Source organism: Theropithecus gelada, chromosome 7b (genome assembly GCF_003255815.1).
Source record: "Theropithecus gelada isolate Dixy chromosome 7b, Tgel_1.0, whole genome shotgun sequence".
Classification (NCBI taxonomy): domain Eukaryota; kingdom Metazoa; phylum Chordata; class Mammalia; order Primates; family Cercopithecidae; genus Theropithecus; species Theropithecus gelada.
In genome coordinates, this window is record NC_037675.1 from 55,295,902 (window position 1) to 55,320,365 (window position 24,464).

Sequence of the window (24,464 nt, forward strand, 5' to 3'; positions counted from 1 at the left end):
TCAATGACCAAAGAAAGGTTGGATGGTGAGAGTCAGATTACTGATCTAAATGGAACATGTTAATCCTAGAACACGTTTATCCTCTTTTGTGCTAGAATGTAGAGTCCTTCCACACACAACACAAACAACTGCTTAAATTGTGACTACAAACACCAAGACAAATCTGCTCATGAGCAAATTTTTAAACTAACGTGAAAACTATCTTTAACATGATATAGATTCAAGCAATACCTGCTTGTATTTTTAAAAGAATAGTCTCCTATTTACAATTTAAAAGGTCAGATCACAAAGTGTTTAATAGCAATGAATCTTAAACAAACCACTCCTTTCTTACTCTTCTGCTAGGTTCCAAAATCTCTCTCCAACTATGACACCCTCCTGGATCAATCAAAAAAAAGTTATTTGATTCCTCTCAGTAAAAATTGTGTAAATAAATAACACCATTGACTTTACTCTTTCACTAATGCACTTTCCATTGTTTGTATTCCATTTTTAATGTATCTGTTCCTTTTAAAGATTTAACTATCTTCAAGATATGTATCTCATTTGCCAGAGTATAAATCCTTAAACAGCAGGAGTCTGTTCTGTTCCACCATGCTCTGATTTGAAGTAAGAATAAACTTCCCCTGAAAAAACTCACAGCCTTGCTTCGTGGCTTGTGTGCTATGGGTGGGTCTCATCTGCCCCTCTGTTCCATGCCTTGTAGGCTAGTGAACCTTCACAGGAACAGAAGCCTGTTTCCCTTTGGGCTTCATGAATTCCATTTACCTCCCAATTGACACAATGCCGCATTGAAGTATTTTTAAATACTTTTAAATAGAGATAATGGATCAGATTTCAATTTTTATTAATACATCTACCTTCCAAATAGTAAAAATAATGGAGTGTTTACATTAACCAAAATGAATGAAATCCTATGAAAATAATCATTAAGGGGACTGGCTAATCCGTGGCCCAGAAACTCACTTTGGCATTTGAAAAATGGCCTTGGATTTAGTAGAGTCACTGCCAGGTTTCACCTGAGACTCATCACATGACACATCATGCTTGTGTCTGTTTTTTCAGCAAATTGGCATTTTATTATTTTTAAAGTCTCCACATCTGTAGACAAAATGTACCATATAAATACTACCTTTCATCTTGCATACAAGTGCAAGAGGATAAGTGATATTTATGATTTTTTAAAATTTTAAGTTGTTTATTGTAAAATAATTTACAAATATCTCGCTGTCTTCAGTAATTAAAACAATGGAGGAACAGTTTCTTCTGACAAAGATAGCAGTAAGCTATAAACAAAATCAACTGGCTGAATTTTCCTTTTTTACCCCTTGTCTGAGGACGGAACTTGATTTTCATTAATCCAGAGCTACAGCACCAAAGACAATTTCAGTCAGCTCTTTCGTGATGACAGCTTGGCGGGTACAGTTGAATGTCAATGTCAATTCGTCAATAATCTCAGAAGCATTCTTGCTGGTGTTGTCCATGGCTGTCATCCTGGCACTCTGCTCACTAGTGGTGGACTCCTTCAGAGAGTAGTAGATGCTGTTGGCCAGATTGTATTCCTGGTAATTTTGCAGTACATCAGCATCAACATCATCGTAGGTACTCATGCTCTCGGCACTTGCAATGGTATTAAGGGAAAAGATGGACTTTTCTTCAGTCTTATATGAGATGACAGACCTGAATTGATTAAAGTTTATGGAGCCGTCATCAAATTCATATCCAGAATTTAGTAATTCAAGGGCAATGACTGACACATCTCCAAAAGTAGGGGGCTTTCTTCTCACTTCTTTGAATGCCACTAGAAACTGGCCAGAATGCGTCCTATAAAGTACGCCCCTGATTTTGTCACTAATTCCAACAAGCATAACTTCTTTCCCAACTGCTGTTAGTGTAGCAACCTTGCTTTTCACCTGTTTAGCAATGGAGGAATGAATAGCACCACACAGTCCTCGATCTGAAGACACACCAATAAGGAGGTATTTCTTCTTGTCTTCAGGCACCTTGAGATCAGCTTTTACATACAGAGGCAAACATCCCAATCCATATATCCAAGCTGAGTTCAGCTCTCTCTCAGCTCAGGCGTATTTTGCTGCTGCTACTATTTGCATAGACTTGGTAATTTTCTGGATGTTTTTGATGGACTTTAGTCACATAGTAACATCTTTCGAAGCTGCCATATTTCAAACTTGAATCCATTGTGGCTGCAAGGTCCAGGCCAATAGCCCAGCAATGCCTGTACAAGAGAACATGGTAGCCGCAGCCTTGCTGAAAGTCGGTGATATTTATGATTTTAAAACATTATTTTCTGGCTGGGTGTGGTGGTTCATGCCTGTAATCCTAGGAAGTGGGGGGATCACCTAAGGTTGGGAGTTCAAGACCAGCCTAACCAATATGGAGAAACCATGTCTCTGCTAAAAAAAAATACAAAACTAGCAGGGTGTAGTGGTGCATGCCTGTAATCCCAGTTACTCAGAAGGCTGAGGCAGGAGAATCACTTGAATCCAGGAGGTGGAGGTTGCGGTGAGCTAAGATTGCACCACTGCACTCCAGCCTGGGCGGTAGAGCGAGACTCTGTCTTAAAGTAAAAAAAAAAAAAAAAAAAAAAAAAAATTATTTTCCAAATTTGCTGAATAAAAATGGCTTGAGAAAACTACATTTTCCAGGATATATTGAAGGATCTCCAAAGGAAAACAAAGGCATCCACTTTTGTACATTCATATCTTTTCATTGCTCTTTGAAATAATCAGAATGTCAGGACTTTGGCATTTCTAAGGGAACACCCTCAGGTATTCTAACCCGATAGTTTTAATTCCTCCTTATTCCTTGTAATAGTTTATACTCTATAAAAGATAAGCTTTTCTCTCACTATCAACTTTTCTTTCCACTTGATAAACAATGACACTTTTTAATGGGTTCTCAAAGAAACTAAAATTAACCTAGGTCAATTTCAGTGACTTCCTTATTTATACACCAACTTTCTTAACAATATCCTTAAAAACATCATCCAACAGAGCTCATCTATTCACCTCTGTCTTGAACATCTTCTCTATGAACAGTAGCTCTTTTTCAATTGCTTGGTAACATTAGGAAGACTTGAGTTTTCTCTTGGCGATAAGAAAAGAAAACACATTCCTGTTTTGATTCTGTTATTCTAAATAAAATTAAAACTAGAAAGCAAACATTTAAAAATTGACACAGGATTTTCTCTTTCCAGCATATGCTGTAGTTTTCACCCTAAAATGAAGCTGCATATGATTTCTGATATTCCAAGTTTTCCAAAATTACATGCTGTGGTGTTATAATAATAGCCTTTCTCAGTGGAGCATCTAATACACTGACTTTTGGGTAAAGCACGCTACTTAGGAAAAGTTAGCCACACAACGTTTAGCCAGTGACATTAACCATTGACAACCATGCAGTGTTGGACATTCTGACATATCCAAGGCATATGTGACTGGGATGCCCACTGAAAGTCACTTGCTAACACTTCTGCCAACTGCACTAAGTTCAAAGAAAGCTCTTCTTTTCTTAAAACACTATCACAAAGTTCCTCACTTTTTGAATATTCAAGATTCAGAGCATAAAGGAAAACTGGTAAGGAAAGAAAGGAGAAAGACGTAGCTAAGGAGACAGAATTTGAAGAAGGAGCAGGATCAAGATCCTCAGTTGAGGTGAAAGATCCTTTGTTGAGTGAAGGACAAGGCTGGAAAGAAAATTGAGCCATTTTCCACCCTCTTACAATTTGGGCTGGGGAGACAAAGGGTTGTTCGTCATCTTGATTTGTACAAGATCCTCATAAATTAACAAAGTCTGCCATAGAAAAGTTTTCAAATTTTTGTTACCAAATTTATCCATCATTTCTTTCTAATGGCTTCCAGGCTTGCATCTTGTTTAGAAAGGCTGGGCTCATTTAATTAATTCTACTGTTATAAACAAATTTACACATATTTTATTCTAGTAGTATTATTGTTTGATTTTAAAATATTTTAGTATTTGCTCCATTTTGAGTTTATTTTATGAAAGTTGTAAAGTATGGCAAACATCTTTCTTGATGTAATTTTATTTCAATGCAAATCTCATGCAATGTACCCTTGGATCAATCAACTGATCTGTGACTGTTTACTAAAGAGCTACTACATGCCAAGTCAACGAGGGATCCAAAAGAAATATAAGACATGGCAGGCCGGGCGCGGTGGCTCAAGCCTGTAATCCCAGCACTTTGGGAGGCCGAGACGGGCGGATCATGAGGTCAGGAGATCCAGACCATCCTGGCTAACACGGCGAAACCCCGTCTCTACTAAAAAATACAAAAAATTAGCCGGGCTTGGCGGCGGGCGCCTGTAGTCCCAGCTACTCAGGAGGCTGAGGCAGGAGAATGGTGTGAATCCGGGAGGCGGAGCTTGCAGTGAGCTGAGATTGTGCCACTGCACTCCAGCCTGGGCAACAGAGCAAGACTCTGTCTCAAAAAAAAAAAAAAAAAAAAAAAGACATGGCAGTTGATTTCAAAGAACTTATCCTTTAGTTGGGGGAAATGGCTAACACCCTGAGACAATTCCAGAACCAGACAGTGTATAATTAAGTACTAAATACTGTGGTACTGCCTAAAATTGCTGTGAGAGCTCAGAGGAAAGAGAGATCCACCTGGGCTGAAGTTGTCAGGGGAGACTTTGTAGACAAGTTGGAACTTGAATTGGATACGTATTTCTCCAAATACCAAAACAGAAAACGACAGGCTGTGTGTATGTGTCTGCGAGTGTGTGTAGTTCAGGAGGACGCCTGCTTTTCACAAAGCCACCTATCTACACAGACTAAATAGGATTTAGATATTTACTTGCAGATTTGAGACAGGATTTTAGAGCAAGAAGTGGCAGAGTAGCGACTATGGCAGTAAGAAAGATGTGCCCTGGAGAGCAGTGTTTGCCTGTGAGTCTTACTGCCCAGGCATCTGCTAGATCCTCCCACTCCCTCTGCAGAGTACCCCTGAGGTTTCACCTACCCTGATGCGCCAGAGAGTTCTGCCCAGTGTCCATAGGCATCCCCTCAATGCCGCTTTTCATGAGCAACTGGCTGAGGCCTCTCTTCTTGCACTACTTGAGTCACTAGCACTCTAACTCTTAACTAGCCCAAACATCCTCAGCTAAGTGATAAACAGGGAATACCACCACAGGGTATCACTTCCACAAGTCTGTACTGCTGGTGGGAATAAAAGCTGGTTCAAATATTGCAGGAAGCAGAGGAGAGAGGGATGTGTGGTACCTACACATTTCAAAAGCCTTAAGTTTTTACATATGTTTTGATCTAATCATTCAACTTCTAGAAATTTCTTATTATTTATTTATTTATCTACTTATTTAATAAAAATATATTGTTTATCACATGGCAGGTGCCGTTTTAAATATTTTTTAAATTTACTTATTTAATCTTCATAACAATCTCATGAGTTAGGCACTATTGTTATCCTCATTTTATAGTTGAGGAAAATGAGGCACAGAGAGGTCAAGTAAGTTACATATGGTCACCAGCTAGCACATGGTGGAGCCAGTATTTAAACCCTTACAGTCTGATTTCTGAAGTCAGGTAGACTCTGAAGGCTATTTCTACCTTACAGGTAACCATACATTATACCACTTAACCAGTCGTCACGGACGAACAGAAAGATTTCGAGACAGGTTGTTCCTTCAATACAAATGCATTAATGTCTTCTGTGTGCCAAGCGCAGCCTTTGTTCCCCTGGAAGAAGTGACTTAGGCACTGATTTTCACACTGAGGGTAAAAGCTCATCTGTGGATCACAAAATAACTTTAGTAGATTGTGACCAGGAAAAAATTTTAATGATATTGAAATGAACAGAAATTACCAGAAAGTGAGTTTCATTTCATGACTTTTTTTCCACTTATATGTGTGTTACATGCATACGTCCGATACACAGGTGAGTGCTGGGTCACAAATTACTATGTACTTTTATCCTGAGCTACAGTCAGAAAGGTATAAAAGTCATAAGTCTAACAGAAGAGACAAATATTAGATAAGTAATTAAGCCTGGACAACATAGTGAGGCTATATCTCTAAAAAAAATATGAAAAAAAACAATTAGCTGGACATGGTGTTATAGACCTGTAGTCCCAGCTACTCAGGAGGCTGAGGCAGGAGGATTGCTTGAGCCCAGGAGTTTGAAGTTGCAGTGAGCTATGATCATGCAACTGCAATCCAGCCTGGATGACACAGAAAGACCCTGTCTGTAAAAAACAATTTTTTTAAATTAAATAAATAATTAATATAATTTCATCAAGTAGTTTTAAAAAATTGCCAAAATTGTCTAAATATAGATTATTAAATAAATTATGGCACAGCAATATAATGGAATTCTATCCAGAAACTAAAATTATATTGTAGATAAGTAGTAATGTGGAAACATGTACAAGATATATAAAGAAAAGTCAGATTATAAAACATGTTAAAAAATACATATATATTTGTATGAAAAAGGACTAAAAAGGATAGTCATCAAGATATTCCTAGCTGTGGAAATTATATGAAAAAATATTTTCTTCTTTTGTTTTTCTGCATTTTCTAAAATGAACATAATTATTTTTATAAAATATATTTTATATACAATAAGATATATTCTTATATATGATATATATTAAGGATTAGTATCAACAGTTAAATAATTGTCACAAGCAATAATAATATTAAAATATTAAATGATTATTACTAATTAAAGTGTTTAAATATATAATATAATAAACCTGTAAAATATATTAAAATAATAACACTAATTAAATATTAAATTAAATAATTAAATAATATTAGAAAGGACAAGCTATTCAATAAAAAAATGAGCAAAGGATGGGAGCAGATAATTCATGGAAGAGGAACCTTTCTGCCAAATAAACACACCAAGTGATGCTCAACCACAATCAGATGCAAATTAAAACAACAGATGCAGAGATTTTAGAATATTACTTTGATCAGTTTCACAAACTGCTAAGCCTGCCCTAGAAAGACAATTTTAAGAAAGTCCATTATATGACAATCTGGAATTTTAGAATGGAAATAATGAGTATTCACCTTACAAAGCAATAGGTTCACTCTACATGTCACATATCAAACTGGCCCAGGGCACTTAACACGTGGTTTTATATATGCCTCAACTTCCAAAGGCCAAGAGACTGAAATACTGACATTGATGAGCAGCTCTACAATATCACAAAATAAGTCATCAAATGAGGTACAAAGGCTTCTCTAAAAAATACAAACAAATTTTAAATTTTATTAAGATTAAATAAGTAAACTTTAAAAATATTTAAAGCAGTACCTGCCATATAAGCAATATATGTTTTTATTAAATAGATAAATAAATAAGAAATTCCTGAGCGTTGAATTTTTCCTATCTTAAATTTTAAATTTTAGATAGGAAAATAGCATGCATAGACGTAACTGACACTTTTTCAGTGCTCTCTCTACACACGCATACCCACAGACACACACACGTACTATATTAACCTCTTAGCATACATTATCTCATTTAATCCCTACAACAACTTTATGAGTTGTAGTTATTACTTCAGCCCCATTTTTACTACAAGACAACTGAGGCTACAAGAAGTTGAGTAATCTGCCCCACAAACAGGGTAGAAGGGACAGGATTTGAGCCCAGATCTCAACACCTCCACAGTGCACAATCTCAGGCATGGGGGTAGTTACACACATATTGATATCTGGCACTTAGTTGTGCCTGATGCTAATTAGAATGTAGATTTTGGGGTCAGAAGGTTTTAAAAACGGGTCTGGGAATTATTGGCACTGGATATAGATTCTCTTAAGTTTCCAAGTGATAACTTTCTTAGAGTACACATTCATAACTAATATGGTTATGAGTGGATTTTTCCCTGGTGAAAATTTAAATTTCATAAAAAACGTGTCTTGTTCTGGAGAGAATTTTTGCAAGTGTGCCTGATAACGAGGAAGATTATCATGGTCTTTTTCTCTGCTGATATGACTTAAATAAAAGAAGACCAAAATCATTGTCCAAGGCTCTTTCTGTAATATTACAAAATATGGCTATAATATATTTGGCCGCAGACTTTATTTTTATGTGTTACACCATAGTCATCAGAGTTGTGACAATAAGAATAATAATGAAAATAACAATAGTATTAATGACAGTAACCCACTAAGAAAGTTACACGTGATAACCAAGTGTAACAGCTGTCTGTTGGAAATAGATACTTGCGAACGGAAGATGAACTTCAAGTTTTTAATTTTATTGTTTCTGGGAGATAGGGTCTATCTCTGCAGGACCTGACAACTGGAAAATATGAATCACTTGGAATGGAACACAAGCCATAATTGTCATTCTCGATGGTTTCCAATAGTAATAGTACTAGCACTTGTGTTAGCTATACCATTTTAGCAGTGGCTATTAGTTGCATTAGTGGTAGCGATGATGATTGTGTTTTATTTCAGTAGTTGGCCAACATCTTTCATGGGTACTCATTTGTCTGAGATTCCCTTGTTTCTCCTATCCTCATTTTCTCTTTGCCCTGATTCCTTCATTTTTATATTTTATCCATTTTACAAACCACCTAAAATAATTTCGGAAATAAGATCAAAATAAATACATGCATAAAGAGCCAAACGTTCTCATCTCATAAGTCAGGGTTCATTTTTCTCCCTTTAGACACAGAGGTCCAGGGTAAATGGCTTGGCTAATGGCTTATAAGTGGCCCCTGAGTGGGAGTTGAGGATTAAGGTGTCAGGTGCTGACATGATGATACTAGACCACTTCTTTGTATTGGCAGAGAATTGAGCACAATTGCCCTTACTTCCTAATTTATTCTTCCTGGCATAAAGTTGCAGCCATTTCTAATCAAGCCTTGTAGACGGTGACCATTGGAGAAAAACTGGAAGGGTGAACAGAGCAGAGGATGACTTTAGTGCGTGTTCTGTGTAGACAACTGTTTATAACACAAAATCTCTTTTGTTTCATGTTTTTATATGAACTCCTGAAAGTAGTAATGATTGCTTATGTTGCCTGTCAGGTTATAACACAGGGTTTTAAACACATACACACACATGCCCAAGTGCACACACACACAGGGAATATGCCATTACAACAGGTAATTAAGCAATTGTTAAATATATTTTCAGTGAATCTACCAGGGCAAATGAAAATTTAATAGACAATAACATTATAGCAACTAAATATGTAAATAAAATAAAATAAGGCAAATTACTAAAATATTTCCCCCCTCCCTCTGCCCAGTTTCATCAAACCCACTACTCATTGGGTATTGCATGGCTGAGGTAGAACCACGGTTTATGGCCATTGCTGGTGTCCCTGGGGCCAGAGCAATGAGTGGCAATATGAAGTAGAACCCCAGTTAGTTCAGAATGTGGTTCTGATTCACTGTCCTCGCCACTGTGTTGGGACAGAAGTAAACAGTAGGTACAGATCGCCTAAAGAAAAAAAGGGGGTGTCTTTATGTTCAGGGAAAAGGTGTAAGAAGAGCAAGAGCTGAGAGGCTGCCTTCAACACTGCTGCTGCTTCAGCTCATTTTTTATCTTTTCATCCCTCCCTCAGAGTTCTCAGGGCTGGAGCTCAAATTCAGGTCTAAGCTAATAGAGAGAGGGAAGGCAGGAGGTTAAACCAAACTGTTAACTGTGTCTCTTCAAAACTGACATTTAATACAGGGTGTAAATCACTAGGGGGGCCTGTTATTCCTTCAGGAATGCAATTACATAGGGTCAAATAAAACATGAAAGAAACCAACAAGTTTTAAAATGTAGTATGTTCTCAAAAGTAGGCAAGAAGGAATGTGAAGCAGTCCAAATATGCTAACACTCCCTGCTGTCCTATAGGAGAGGATTATGAGGAGAGGTTTCTGCTCTTGAATGATTATGTGGTTAAGCAGGAGTATGGGAGCACGTCACCCAACCCGGCCACTTCACACTGGAGTCTTGGCTTTCTGCAGATCCCTGCATTCATTCAAAGCAGGTGTAGGCCCTTCTGCCTCGCCAATTACTATTACAGTCCTATTACCAGGACTGCCTCCACTTAACACTTTTCAAAATGTTTATATGTCTATACAGAATGAACACTGTGGGATTTTTGTCTTTCTGTTTTTCTCTTTTTTTTTTTTTTTTGAGATGGAGTCTCGCTCTGTTGCCCAGGCTGGAACGCAGTGGCGTGATCTTGGCTCACTGCAACCTCTGCTTCCCAGGTTCAAGCGATTCTCATGCCTGAACCTCCTGAGTAGCTGGGACTACATGACACCACGCCCAGCTAATTTTTATATTTTTAGTAGAGACGGGGTTTCACCATGTTGGCCAGGCTGGTCTTGAACTCCTGACCTCAGGTGATCTGCCCGCCTCGGCCTCCCAAAGTGTTGGGATTACAGGCATGAACCACCACGCCCGGCCCTGTTTTTCTCTTTCATGCTAAAAACCAAAACTCCAGCAGAATCTTTATTCTGTGACTTTGAAGATAGACAAAAATTTAATGTTGGACTTTTGCTAAAGGTTTTCCAATGGTTATGGCTACCTGTAATTTGTGTAGTGCTAATTTCTTCCACGGGGCAGGGTGGAAGGTAGGCTTGTGTTGATATTTTGGGATGTGTCTGTTAACAGTTTGGAGGGTTTCAAACAATTGGATGCCTTAAAACCTTGGGTTTTTCAGTTTAACATCCTCGTGAACTAGGGTGACCAACTCATCCCAGTTTGCCTGGGGCTCCCTGGATTTTAGCGCTGAAAGTACAACCTATGTGTAATCAATCATTTTTTTTTAAAGTCTTGCTTTTAAACGTACAACAATAGCATGGTAGAAACTGTGTGTAGATTGTGTGAGGAGAGGAGACGGCTGGGAAGGGGCACTGGGATTACAACCAAACTAATTATAAAAGAATTTGAACAAAACAGACAGGTCATCTGGGTTCAAATTCCTGTATAATCACTGATTTTTATAGGCTAGTTCTCACTTCTCCAAGAAAAATACAGTTTCAAATGAGTCATGATTAAAACTTGATTTTTCTTATCTTTCTTACAAAATGAATCAAACTACGCAGCCAACTTCTCAGAATCTAATTCCAAAAGGTGCGGATCCTATCTGCTTTGGTTTAGTTGGCTGAATCTTAGGTTCCCCTTCCTGTACCTTTCTCCCTACACTCTCAACCAGGCAATGGTGGCCTAAGGCTGGTTCTTATGAATCCTCCCTCCAGGAGCTGCTGCAGAGGGTGAGCCAGGCCACCTCCTGCACACTGACTATGCTGTCACCATTAGGTATGTCTCTGAGGTGCACCATTTCCCAAGCTCATTCCTACTTCAGCAATTATGCTACAGGCTCCCAGATCTTTCTAGAAATCCTTTGTCAACTCCATAAATTGCATGGCTACCCCAGCCCATGAGATACACCATTTTGACTGAAAGCTGAGTTATCAAAATCTTAGGGTTCAGTTCAGCTCCTGAAAGCAGCAGAACTCTGAGGAGTCCGAAGATTAGAGGAAAACTAAGTTCACCTTACAAGTTTATCTAAGTCCTTTGACTTTTTACTTGAAAAATCCATATTCTGATTTTGTGGTATTTCCTTTTCTGTATAAAGGATGCTAAGTGGTTTTATTTCACCAAAAATAACACAAAGTGAAGCAAAAAGTAGTAATAATTCAAGTTTTCTCTCTTGACTTATGATTTATGCCTCTTTCCTTAGTGATTCCTCTTTCCTGTGCTTAAAACTCAACTGTTCAGATCAGACATGCTGGAAATATCAGTCTCCAAACTTTGTCAAAGACAAAGAAATTGACGGTAGACAGCTAGAACAAATAAGGACTCAAAGACTAAAGGAAGAGACTGGGAAGGGTAGAAAGGTGCCTCCCTGCAATTTTCAAAGGAGTATGAGGTCTGTGCTGGGGACAAGAACACGGCCTTGGGAAGCAAACAGATCTGGGTCTGAATTCCAGCCCAGGCACTTATTAACTAAGTGATCTTGGACCAGATACTTCATCTCTGCAAATTTCAGTTCCTTATCTGTCCCCTGGGATAATTCTAGTTTTAATATGATCATAGGAAATGATATATGTAAAGCACCCCTAACATAGTAAATGTCTAATAAGTAGTAGTTATTATTACCATAGTGATAGATTTAACAGGAAAAAGCGACCCCTAGCAACACCCCAGTGTGTTGCATGCCACAGCACCCTCAGTGTTTTCACTGCTGGGTTTCTTCCCTAATGGACATCTCTAGGAACTCTGAGCTCTTAATCTCAGTCTTCCACCCACACTCCCTAACTAGCCTCAGGCAAATCACTTATCTGACTCAATTGCTTCATCTGTAAAGAGGAGGATAATAATATTTACCTTCCTCAGAGGAATGTTGGGAGAATTAATGAATGCTTGCAAAGTACCCTGAGATGTACAGATGAAAGGCAGTACAGAATTGCAAAGTATTATTATAAATATTAGTGTTATGTTAACACATTTGCATGCCTGCATGCATGTGTGGGCAAATTTGCACCTGAGAACATCGGATGAAAGTGTGTGACTTTCAAGTATCATCCTATGAGTACCTCTGGCAGCCCATGGACATCTATGTCTGAGCAATTTATACACAGTACAACCGTCCTATAAATGAGAACTTGCCCAGAAAAAGAAATACTGCATTGGGTAACTGGTATAAAATCAACCATAGCCCAGGGTTAGGTCCTTTCCTTCTTTGGCTAGTGCCATGATCCTTCCAGCTGCCCATAAGGATGAAGACCTGACTATGTGATCAGCTCCCTAAAAGCAGTGAAGTGTAATTCTTTATCTTTTGTTTTTATGTTTTTGTACACAAGGTCTTGCTATTTTGTCCAGGCTGATCTCAAACTCCTGGCCTCAAGCAGACTTCCCACCTCAGCCTCCCAAAGTTCTGGATTACAGGCATGAGCCATCACATCCATTCTGAAGTATAACTCTTTTTCAGACTTCTTTTTTTTTTCAACCAAAAAAAATGACCTTGAGCCTCAAAGAGTTTGTTCCCAAATGAACTATATCTACTTGCAAAGCACACAGCCATAAAATCAGATTGCAAAGAAACACCTTCTGCAAAGTTTCAATTGCTCTCACAGCCACGTTCTGCCCCTTGCACATCAGCAGGGCCAAGTTTCACCTCTTGCTGCTCTCCTCCTCTTCTCTGCTTCCTCCCATTTGTCCCCACCCCCACCAACTCAATCCCCTCCCCACTAAGTGGTATGAGGTACGATTACTACAACACTATTCACTAAAATAGTACATCACGTAACTCACAGGAGACCAAGTCTGTGGCCTTTGCTTTTAGGACTACAAGAGTAAGAGCCAGTGGAAGTTACAAGAGGTAATTAGAAATCCCTCATGCCTCAGGACTGAGCCCTCAGCAGACATTCCTGCCTGTGTGATGATGTGTCCTCCTCCTCAGATTCCAGAAAAGTAGCATATGGGCATGAGCAAGACTTATGTCTGATCTCCACTGCAAGCTTTTGCATCCTGGCAAGAGACAGCAAGGCTTATTCCAGACCCCAATTCTCATTTCTGCTCCAGCCATCATAAACACCTGCTGACACCAATGAAGGACAAGCCTGTAATCCTCATAAAAGAACACTCATGAACCCTAGAAACCAGAGAAAGTAATGAATGCTAGCTTTTAAACTGTCATACCTTCTGCTCCTGGGCTAGATTGGACATTGAGGAAGCAGGTGACTGCTTTTGAGGTATGGCTAACAAGTGTACACAGGCCTCCCTGTTGCTAATATCTCCTTCCACTAGCTGAGCAGATGGCCTGAAGTCCCTATAAGAGAGAGTGAGATATTCTCTCTGGAAGGCCATGTTTAGAATGGTAATATGCTACCCGAAAATCAGCATTTTAAATCATTCCAGTGGTGTGCTGGAACTAGCTCACAGCAGCTCGTGAGAGACAACCATGTTCATCTCTCCCCACCTCTATGGGGGAAAAAAGTGTGAACCTTTACTGCACACTACCGATTAGCAACCACTTTCATCCATTATCACTTGATCACAGATGAGTATGCTATTAAGAAGGAATGAAGTCCAGGTTAGTTTTGAGGCTGGGAAGCGAATGAAAATATTGGGAGGCACAAAGAGCTCCCCGGGAAGGAAGGTGAACATGGAGGGAAGAGGCCATTATTGCCAAGAATCTGGGAGCAGCCACAGGTACTGGGTGCCTTGGAGAGCAATGACCAGGATACCGGCTTCAAGGTTTTGCCAAAGGTGGGCTAGCCTTGTGCATTTTCACAGCAAGTAGAGGATGCAGCAATCTTCACATTTCCTAGGATGTTAGGAGAAAAAAAAAAATCTGGGTTTCAGGCCCTTTGTTGCCCTAGCGACCTGTATAATCTCTCTCTGAGCCTCAGTTTCCTTCATTATAAAATGGAAACAACAGTACAGTTATCTCTTGGTATCTGCTGGGAATTGTTTCCAGGACTCACAGTGATGCCAAAATCGGCAGATGCTCAAGTCCCCGATATATTATGGTGTAATGTTTCCATAAAACCTTTGCACATCTTCCTGTATACCTTAAATCATCTCTAGGTTACTATAATACCTAATACACTGTTAATGCTATGTAAAGAGTTGTTACTCTTTTTTTTGTATTATTTTTATTGCTGTAGTTGTGTTAAATATTTTTGATCTGTGCTTGGTTGAATCTGTGAATGAGGAACCCACGGATACAGAGGGCCAGCTGAACTAATATAATAGGATTTTCGAAGGATTTGGGGAAATAATGTCTGTAAAGTACTTGTTCCTAATCATGTTTCTAATATGACAAACTGATGGACACTTCACTGCTCTCTTCTTATTCTATTTCTCAACAGTACTTATCATGATCATCAATCAATCTGGACCTGAAACCCTCAACTCGCCTGGCTTCTGAAACTCCACACTCTTGGTTTTCTTTCTATTCCTCTGATCCTACCTCTACTGGGTCTTTCTTCTCTACCCTTTCTTGGCTTAATCTGGAACCTCTTTCCCTTTCTCTTGTTTCTTGGCTCAGCTTCATTAAGCAATCTCATCTAGTTCCACGGATTTAAATGTTATCTTTATGCTGATGCCTACTAGACTCCAAGAATTATCCTCTGTCTTGACCAGTGGTTCTTAAAGTGGGAATCCTGGACCAGCAGCATCAGCATCACCTGGAAACTTGTTAGAACTGCAAATTCTGAGACCCCACCCAGCCCTTCTGAATCAGAAACTCTGAAGGTAGGGCCCAGCAGTCTGTGTGTTAATGAGTTCTCCAGCTGATTGTGATGCACACTGAAGTTGAAGAACAACTGCTCTAGACTAACATATTTAATGGCCTCATGTCCATCTCTCCTTGTATGTCTCACAGAAATATCAAACTTCACACATCCAGTTTCATGTCTTTTTTCTCTCCCAACTTCCTCAGCCCACATCTAATCCATTAGTAATATTGCTAATTCTATCTCCAATTTATATTAAAAAGCACCAGTTTCTCCACATTTCTATCACCATCACTATAATTAGAAGCACCATCTTACTTTTTCAAGTAAGACCAATGCAACATTCTCTACTTATTCCCCACTTGTCCCCCTCCAACCACAATCTCCATACTGCAAGCAAGCAAGGTCTTTTAAAAATGTAACTGGGCTCCTCCATCCTAAAACACTCTAAGTGGTTTTCCCTTAGACCTAGAATAGGATCCAAACTCTATACCATGGTCTCCAAGGCCCTACCCGATTTGAGTCAGGTCCACTTCACCTCGTGGCAGCCTCTCCCTCTCTACTGCATCCCAGCTGCACTGGTTTTCACTCTCAGTTCCCTGGAGAAGCCAGCTGCTTTCTGCCTCAGAGACTATGCCCTTTTCTTTGGAATTTTCCTTCTCACCCTGTGAATGGCTGGCTCAGCCCTGCAGTCTCAGCTTAAATGATTTCCCTTTATGTACTTTTTTTACCACCTATATTTTCCTCCACAACCCACTATTCTCAATCATCACCTTTTAATTTCCTTCCTAGCATGTCCACAATGTATAATTTTTTTTTTTTGAAACAGAGTCTCACTCTGTCTTTCAGACTGGAGTGTAGTGGCGCGATCTCTGCTCACCACAACCTCCATCTCCCAGGCTCAAGCGATTCTCCTGCCTCAGCCTCCCAAGTAGCTGGGATTACAGGCATGCACCACCATGCCCAGCTAATTTTTGTATTTTTAGTAGAAACAGGGTTTCACCATGTTGGTCAGGATGGTCTTGAACTCCTCACCTCAAATGATCCACCCACCTCGGCCTCCCAAAGTGCTGGGATTACAGGCGTGAGCCACTGCACCCAGCCCACAATTTATAAAAGTTCTGGCCGGGCGCGGTGGCTCAAGCCTGTAATCCCAGCACTTTGGGAGGCCGAGACGGGCGGATCACGAGGTCAGGAGATCGAGACCATCCTGGCTAACACGGTGAAACCCCGTCTCTACTAAAAAATACAAAAAACTAGCCGGGCGAGGTGGCGGGCACCTGTAGTCCCAGCTACTCAGGAGGCTGAGGCAGGAGAATGGAGTAAATCCGGGAGGCGGAGCTTGCAGTGAGCTGAGATCCGGCCACTGCACTCCAGCCTGGGTGACAGAGCGAGACACCGCCTCAAAAAAAAAAAAAAAAAAAGTTCTATTCAGTCATCTACTCACTTGATGTTGGTTTTATTTTGTTTGTCTCCGTTCTTCTCATCCTACCACGCTGAATGTGAACTCATGAGGGAAGCAGCCTCATATATTTCCATCACTGTCAGTGTCTGGCACAGTGGCGGGCACAGGGTAGGTACTTGTTGATGTAATCACTCTTATTAGCATGTGAAAAGGAGGTGGGGGAGACACCCTGTCAGGCCTTTTGGAGCTCCTAGGTGCTGGATCCTAAATCACAAGGAGTCAAAGCCTCACATAAATTTTGTGTTCCTGTGTGCACAGGCCTGAGCTAATAGGAGGCAACCACTGTCCACAAGGAGCATCCCTTCTAGATGGGAACACAAGGTGAGACGTACATGCATGCAAACACTGGAGAGCAAGTGAAGACAGACACAATCAGAGATAAGACTAATTGGTCCAAAATCTAAACACCATGGGAATTTTGGGGCAGGACCAATAAGAGGGCACTAGGATAGGTGAGAAAAATGATAAATTGGCAATAGGGCAATTTCCTCATGTGAGCTCCTCATGGGCATGAGATATGTCTTTTTGTTATTCTGTTAAATACCTGTTTTATTTTGCTTAAGGGCATAACTTCAAGTAGATAAAGAATGTGTCCATCCCTAAGGAAATCAGGGCCCGCAGTCTAGCTAGGAAGCCTCCTTTCTTTTTCTAAGGAAACAGCCTGCAAGCAGCATAGTCAGCTGTGAGGATGAGGGCAAGGGCAGAATTGTGTATAATACAGTGTAGGCTTTATACCCAGGTGTCTAATGCAGTCCACAGAAGAACTTAAAAGGTTCAGAAATGACAAAGCTAGCTTATTACAAAACAGTCAAGAACTTTCCTCACTTCCTCTCCTTCTTCCCCTGTTTGGGCCCTATGTAGCAATCTGAAAGAGAAGGAGAAACACTACACAGGTAAGAGGAAAAGGACAATGATCGCTTTTCCACCAGGAAGGGCCAGCCTAAAGCAGAATTCAACTGCAAGAAGAGAGATGACTTAACAGGACACACGTTCAAAGTTTGATTCTTACATAGGACTGGATAATTAATTACTTAACTAATTAATAGAGACCGTGATTATGACATAAAGTGACTGCAGGATTTTTTGTTTCCTAAGCTAACAGTGAAGTAATGGGACCTGCTTGAATTTTTATACAGAATGTGGGAGTGGGGCTAGCTCTGATGAATGAATGTTAAAACTTTATGTGCCCTGCTTGAGTAAAATACTAAAGAATGAAAAAATAACAAATACAAGAATGAATAAACCAAAGCACAAAAATCCCACATGTGAAGATGTCTATGATGGGGGAGACAATTTCAGATGCTGGATCTTCCCTCTTGTCTGTTCTACCTGCTAAAGGAGCTCAGAGGTAAAGCCAGGGGAACATCCAAGAAGAGCATGGATTTATTTTATTAATTATTTAGCCAAAAGCTATGATGGTAGAACAACTTTTGAAGTAGAGAAGCCAGGTAACTATAACAACAACCCTCTTCTTCAATATTCCAGTCCAACTACCCTTCCAAGAGATGACCTGGAGTCAGTAGTTTGGCCTATAACCTTCTAGTCCTTCGCTATACTTTTATATACATATATAGACATGAGGTCACATATATTATGGAGTGTGTTGGCATTTTTAATGGGTTCATAATACATATGTTATTCAATACTTGTTTTCACTAAACATGTGTTTTGCTTTTCAGTGAATGTACATTAATCCATAATTATGATGGTTCATAATTTAGCCAACAACAATTCTACTGATAGACATTAAGTTGTGTTTAATTTTTACTAATGTGATGCCACGGGATTTTTAACATATCTGTTTACATGTGCAAACATTTCTTCAACATAGATTTCTAAAAATGAAAGTTTTAGATCAAAGATTTAAATGTATGTATTTTAACTTTTATTTTATAGAGTTGGGGGTCTCACTATATTGCCCAGGAGGGATGGTCTTGAACTCCTGAGCTCAAGCAATCCTCCACCCTGGCCTCCCAAAGTGCTGGAATTACAGGCGTGAGCCACTGCACCTGACCTTGTTTTAAATTTAGACGGATATCTATCAAGCTTCACTGAGGGTTTCACTCCCCCACACACTTGCTAATGCTGAATATTATGAAGCTATAAATTTTTTCCAGTCTCCTGAGTAGAAACTGATACCTCAGTGTTGTTTTTATTTGTATTCCCCTCACTAGGAGCAAGGTTGACCATCTTTTCATGTTTGTGGACCATTTGTACTTTTCAGCTTTTCCACTGGATTGTTCATCTTTTAAACATCATGGGTAGGATGTTTTTATGTTGGATACTAATTGTGAGTTACAAGCTTGACAAATGTTTTTTCCCCAGCTTATTATTTATGCTTTATTTTTAACTTTTAAGACAGCATCTTTTATTGAGGAGAAATTTATATGGAAAAAAGTGGTATTTTTTTCCTTTATGTATTATAGATTTTGTATGCTCTTAAGAAGACCTTACCCCAAGGAAATATTTCCTCATCTTTCCCTCTAATACTCTTGCAATTTTGTTTTTCAAGTTGAAGTTTTTAATTCATTTGAAATTTATCATAATATAAAGTAGGTATCTATATTTTTCCAAAAATTTCCAACACCATTGATTGATAGTTCACCCTTTTCTGTCTGGTTAGAAATGTCATTTTTATTATAAACTAAATTGCAATTCCCTTATTAGTTTGTTTGGAGAATTTCTGTTCTATTCAATTGATATCTTTATACAGGAGCTAATAACACATTAATTACTACAGCTTTTTAGAATACTTTGATGCTGGATAGGTCAAGCTCCGTTTCATTTTTCTTCACTCATTTAAAAAAAATCTGGTGTGTTGAGGATCAGTTTTTCAAATTTCATAAAAATGAGAATTTCATCAACTTTCTTAATTTGGGCATCATATGAGAGCTTTACAATGTTAAGCCTTCCCACCCAGAAGACTTCCACAGTTTCCATCTTTACTTATTAAGATCTTTCATGTCCTTGGGTAGAGTTGTCAAGTAGTCTTTATGTAGGTTTTGCACATTTCTTAACAGCTTTACTGCTGGTATTTTATAGTTTTTGTTGCCATTGCTATTACATTTCTTAACTGCTGGTGTAGAAATTCTACAAATATCTTGTATCCAGATATTCTATTACACACTCTTTTAACTGATTCTTTTGCTTCTCTAGGCAGACTTCGTTAGTATGACTGATATTTTGATCTCAGAGTGAAAGATGTGAGAGATATGCAGATGTTCTTTAAGTATCTCTAAGATTCTGTGTACAACCAGAGGGAAAGACTATGTAAATAATTCAGAATTCAATCAGGCAGTAAAGAGATTAGTTGAACAGAGTTATCAGCAACCTCAGTGGAAGGCTGTAGACTTAAATCAGATGGAAGAATTGGGTAACTTGTAATTTGAACCCAGGAGAAATGAAACCCATTTGAAGGGTTTATACTTGGAGTCCCTGTTGTCATGGCAACTATGAAAGGAGCTCATAGTTTCTATTGCTGACAAGGGGAGAATCATGCTGGATATACAGCTCCCAGGTTCAGATTTCTTAACCTCTGCTCTCTTGAGATGATAAAACCCAGCTTGCCAGCAGTGATAAAACTGTCCCCTTTGCAAGTAGTATGTTTCCAATCTCATGGAATTTTAGAATGTAATATGTTCTAAAGAAAATAAAATTCAAATTATTGACACTTGTGTGTTACATTTAGGATAATTTAGGTCAATCTGGTTTCTACATTGACATATTAGGCTATTTGGCAGATTAGCCTTGTGATTTCAATTTGGAATGTGTATGAATAATTGACTTTTAGAATGAGGGCTTTATTTTGAAATGTGTAAGATAATTTGACCAAATCTGAAAATAGTATTAGAATGTTTAAATAAGGTGAGCTACACTATATTTATAGGTTTAACTTATTGGATTTATAAGAATTGTGAAAGTAACAGAAAGGGTTTTCTTATTAAGATAGGCATTTTTTTAAGGCTTTGAAGAAAATTAAATTTATAAAATTTATAAGTGGATTTTATTTCCTTTAAGAGAATATAAGTTGTAAATAGGGCTAGTTTTTAAAGAGTTTGGTCTATAAAACTTAAGTTACTCAAATAATTTTTTACAAAGTAAAATGATTGTTCTTATTTTCTATACAAAAAAAGAAAACAAAGATTTGTAAGTTGTGCTGAATGGCTTGGAGAGAATTAAATTTTAAAATTTCTCACCATAATAAATTGATATTCATTTTTAAATACATTAATTTGTTTCACTGTACACAAATTATTTTCTCTGTACAGAGATTATTTCCTTAGATTGTCTAGGTAGATGATCATTTCATGTGAAATAATGTCAGTTTTGTCATTGATATGTCATTTATGCCTTTTGTCAGTTTTGTCATTTATACTTTTTATACCTGCTTCTTGTTTGTACATGGGCCAAAACCTGAGTGGTAATGGTGGCTGTCCATGTTTTATTCCTGATTATGGTAATATTTCACCATTAAGTATGAGGTATGCTATCAGTTCTTGAATATAAGTTTTGCCTCATCAAAGATATTTCCTTCTATTTCTAGTTTAAAAGACTTTTTAAAATAATAAATGAATATTGATTTTGAAAAACACTTTTTTCAGCCTCTGTTGAAAAGACCAAAAGCTTTTTCACTTGAATCTGCTAACAGAGAATTACATTAATACATTTTCTTATACTGAAACTTTTGTATAGTAAATCCTAACAGGTCATAATATATTAACATACTATTGAATTTTACTTGGAAATTAAAATTTTTTTTACATTTATGTTCATAAATGAAATCAGTCTAGAATTGTATCATATGTTATCTTTGGGTTTTTCTTTTTCATTTTTAATGAACTTTACTTTTCAGAGCAGGCTAAGGGTCATCGCAAAATTGAGCAGAAAGTACAGAGAGTTTCCATGTACTCTCTGTCTCCACAACCTCTACTACAACTGACACCTTTCACCACAGTGGTACATTTGTTACAATCAATGAACCTAGATTGACATATAATTGTCACACAAAGACCATAGTTTACATTAGGGTTTACTCTTGGTCTTGTACATTCTATGGATTTTGACAACTGTATAATGACATATATCCACCATTGTAGTATCACACAGAATAGTTTCACTGTTCTAAAATTCCTCTGTGCTCTGCCTACTCACCCCTCCTTCCCCTCTGACACCTGGCAATCATTCATCTTTTTACTGTCTCTGTACTTTTGTGTTTTCCAGAATGTCATATAGTTAGACTGATACAGTATGTAGCCCTTCCATATTGACTTCTTTCACTTAGTAATATACACTTAAGTTTCCTCCATATCTTTTCATGGCTTGATAGCTCATTTCTTTTTAGTGCTGAATAATGTTCAGTTGTCTGAATGTTCCATAGTTTTTTGGTTTTTTTTTAATCCATTCACCTACTGAAGGACATCTTGGTTGTTTCCAAGTTTTGGCAATTATGTATAAGGCTGTTATAAATATCTATGTTTAGGTTTTTTCTAAACATGTTTTCAATTCATTTGGATAAATACCAAGGAGTACAATTACTGGATCATATGATAAGAGTATGTTTACTTTTCTAAGAAACCGCCAAACTGTCTTCCAAAGTGGCTATAGCATTTTTCATTCCCAACTGCAATGAATGAGAGTTCCTGTTGCTCCATATTCTTGGCAGCATTTGGTGTTGTCAGTGTTTTGGATTTGGACCATTCTAATGGGTGTGTAGTGGAATCTCATTACTGTGTAAACTAGCAATTCTCTAGTGACATATGATGTTAAGCATCTTTTCATATGCTTGCTTACCATGCTTATATCTTCTTTGGTGGGATATCTGTTCGGGTCTTTTGCCCATTTATTAATTGGGTTGTTTGTACTCTTAATGTTGAGTTTTTGTTTTATTTATTTTTTTTGGAGATGGAGTTTCGCTCTTGTCACCCAGGCAGGAGTGCAATGGTGCAATCTCAGCTCACTGCAACCTCCGCCTCCTGGGTTCAAGTGATTCTCTAGCCTTGCCTCTTGAGTAGCTGGGATTACAGGCATGTGCCACCATGTCCAGCCAATCTTTGTAGTTTTAGTAGAGACAAGGTTTCACCATGTTGGCCAGGCTGGTCTTGAACTCCTGACCTCAGGTGATCTACCTGCCTCAGCCTCACAAGAGATTACAGGCATGAGCCACCACACCCAGCTTATTGTTGAGTTTTAAGAATGCTTTGTATATTTCAGATAACAAACCATTAACAGATGTGTCTTTTGCAAATGCATTCTCCCTGTCTATGGCTTGTCATCTCATTCTCTTGACACCGTCTTACCCAGAGAAAAAGGATTTAATTTTAATGAAGCTCAGCTTATCAATTATTTCTTTCATGGATCATGCTTTAGGTGTTGTATGAAAAAGATCATTGCTACATCCAAGGTCATCCAAGTTTTCTCCTATATTATCTTCTAGGAGCTTTATAGTTTTGCATTTTACATTCAGGTCCATGGTCTGTTCTGAGTTAATTCTTATAAGGGGTATAATGTCTATTCTAGATTCCAGATTCTTTTTTTTTTTTTTTTTTTTTATTGAGGGTGGGGGATGTCCAGTTCTTCCAGCATCATATGTAGAAAAGACTTTTGCTGCTTCATGGTATTGGCTTCATTCTTTTGTCAAAAATCAGTTTACTATATTTATGTGGGAATGGGTCTATTTCTGGCCTCTCTATTGTGTTCCATTGATCTATTTGGCTCTTTTTTTCACTAATACCACCCTCTCTTGATTACTGTAGCTTTATAAGAAGTTTTGAATTCAAGTAATGTCAGTCCTCCAACTTTATAATTTGATTTCAATATTTTGTTGGCTATTCTGGGTCTTTTGTCTCTCGATATAAATATTAGAATCAGTTTTTCAATACCCACAAAAAAACTTGCTGGGATTTTGACCAGGATTTTGTTGAATCCATAGATCAAGTTGAGAAGAACAGACATTTTGACAATATTGAGTCTTTCTATCCATAAAATATGGAATATTTCTCCATTCATTTAGTTCTTTGCTATCTTTTATCAGAATTTTGTAGTTTTCTTCATACAGATCTTGTACACACTTTGTTAGATTTACATCTTAGTATTTCCTTTTCTTAGGGTGCTAATATAAATGATAATGTGTTGTTAATTCCAAACTTCACTTGTTTATTGCTGTATATAGAAAAGCAATTGACTTTTATATATTAGTCTTGTAACCTGCAACCTTGTTATAATCACTTATTAGTTCCAGGTGGTGGTGGTGGTTATTGATTCTTTTGGATTTCCTATATGAACAATCATGTCACCTGTGAACAAAGACAATCTTACTTCATTCCCAATCTGTTTCATTTCCTTTTCTTGTTTTATTGGCTTAGCTAGAACTTTCAGTATGATGTTGAAAAGGAGTGATGAGACAGGAAGGACATCCTTGCCTTTTTCCTAATCTTACTGGAAAAGCCTTGAGTTTGTCAGCGTGATGTATGATGTTAACCCCAGGGTTTTTAAAAAATTTTTTCTAAAATCAGGTTGAGGTAGTTCCCTTCAATTACTAGTTTGCTGAGAGTTTTACTCTATCATGAATGAGTGTGAGAGTTTGTTAAATGCTTTTTCTGTATCTGCTGGTATATTCATGCCATATTTCTTCTTTAGCTTATCATTGTGATAAATTACGTTAACTGATTTTTGAATGTTGAACCAACCTTGCATACCTGGGTTAAACCTCAATTAGTTGTGGTGTTTAATTATTTTCATACACCATTGAATTAGATTTGCTAATATTTTGTTAATAATTTTTGCACTATGTT

At 38.1% G+C, this 24,464-nt stretch overlaps 1 pseudogene across 1 annotated transcript; it reads right to left on the minus strand.

The window, feature by feature from the left end:
• Window positions 1-1,186: 1,186 nt before the first annotated feature.
• On the minus strand, window positions 1,187-2,276 carry LOC112628950 (annotated as a pseudogene). Its single transcript, XR_003120507.1, has one exon. The product of XR_003120507.1 is annotated as an ATP synthase subunit gamma, mitochondrial pseudogene (transcript).
• Window positions 2,277-24,464: the final 22,188 nt, after the last annotated feature.